Below are 1,731 nucleotides of genomic sequence, written 5' to 3' on the forward strand. Positions count from 1 at the left end.
CATGGAGAGGGTCCAGAGGAGGCCACCTGCATGGTCAGGGGGCAGAAGGGCAGGCCCTACGAGGAGAGGCGACGGGACCTGAACCTGTTCAGCCTCCACAAGAGACGGCTGAGGGGGGGACCTGGTGGCTGTCTATAAACTTACTAGGGGGGACCAGCGAGGTTTGGGAGAGACCTTGTTCCCCTGAGCACCTCCCGGAGTAACAAGGAATAACGTCCATAAGTTGCTAGAGAGTAGGTTTAGACTAGACATCGGGAGGTGCTACTTCAGAGTCAGGGTGGCTAGGAGCTGGAACCAACTTCCAAGGGAAGTGGTGCTGGCTCCTACCCTGGGGGTCTAAGAGGAGGCTTGACGTTTACCTGGCTGGGGTCATTTGAGCCCAGTTTTCTCTCCTGCTCACAGCAGGGGGTCGGACTAGAAGATCTACGAGGTCTCTTCCAGCCCTACATCTATGAATCTATTGGTTCTTTGCAGGGCAGGTAGGTGCATACCTGGCCTATGGTCCCGGGGGGACGTTGCTGCTGTTCGTGAGTTATGGACTGTGAAAAGCAACAACCTGGTTTGTTCTGGGACTGGCAAGTTTTAGGGTTTTGTGCTGCACCAGTGGAGATGAAGCACTTAAGAGGTCTGCACCAAGCACTGGTAGCATCCTTTTATCTTAAACATGCTGTCTCTGCTCTCTGTCTGTGCCCCCTCCCAATTTCATACCACCGTTACACATCTTATCACAAAATCCCAGAACTATGAGGCTGGCAGGGAGCTCTGGAGGTCACATCCAGTCCAACCTCCTGCCCAAGGCAGGATCAGCCCCATCCAAATCAGCTCAGACAAATGCCCGTGTGCGACCTCGGGGCTGCACGACAGTCACCTCGACAACCTGCGGCATTGCCTGTGCTCCTGGGAAAGCACAGGCGCTGGGGAGAGCCCAGGTCCAGGCCGTGCCCCTGCTGCAGAGGGAGGAGAAACCCCCCCAGGCTGGGCCAGGCTGAGTAGGGGGCAAATCCTTGCCTGCTGCCCCCCCCACCCCAAGGCAGCATGAGTGGGGGGCAAGAACCTCCAGCCAGGACCATGAGGGGCCGAGTCCCAGCAGGAGCACTGGCACAGCCCCGGCCGAAGACCAGACACCATGGAGTAGGAAGGGGTGGACAGGGCAACCAGCACAGCCCAATGGGCCACCGCACAGCAGAGCACAGGCATCGCAGTGCCTCGACCCCCGCCCCCCCGGACCCTCCCGTGCCGCAGAGTCCCCCCTGCCCTGGGCCTCTATTTCACGGCCTCCCTCTGCTACCACTGCAGTTTTCCCCGATATCCAATCTAAACCTGCTTTGCCAGTGCTGCTCTGGAGCGGGGAGCGGCTCCTGAGTCACAAAGCTAACACGCGGGGCGTACGGTTTGCCTGGGGAAGGCGCAGCCAGCCGTGCTCCCATGACTCAGCCGCAGAGCCAGACTTTGCGCAGGGAGCACAAGCAGCCTCCTTCCTTCTTCACAGATTTGGCCCTTGGAGTGCCCAGGGCTCCTGGAGGGGCCAAGGGGGAAACGGGAATGGAGCCCGTGCATGGAGCCCCAGGTTGGCAGAGACAGGGCAAGCATTTCATAGATTTCATAGACATTAGGGCTGGAAGGGACCTCGGGAGATCATCGAGTCCAGCCCCCTGCCCAAGGGACAGGAAGTCAGCTGGGGTCATAGGATCCCAGCAAGATAAGCATCCAATTTACTCTTGAAGGTGTTCA

The sequence above is a fragment of the Crocodylus porosus genome, unplaced genomic scaffold (genome assembly GCF_001723895.1).
Source record: "Crocodylus porosus isolate Cpor-Errol unplaced genomic scaffold, CroPor_comp1, whole genome shotgun sequence".
Lineage (NCBI taxonomy): Eukaryota > Metazoa > Chordata > Crocodylia > Crocodylidae > Crocodylus > Crocodylus porosus.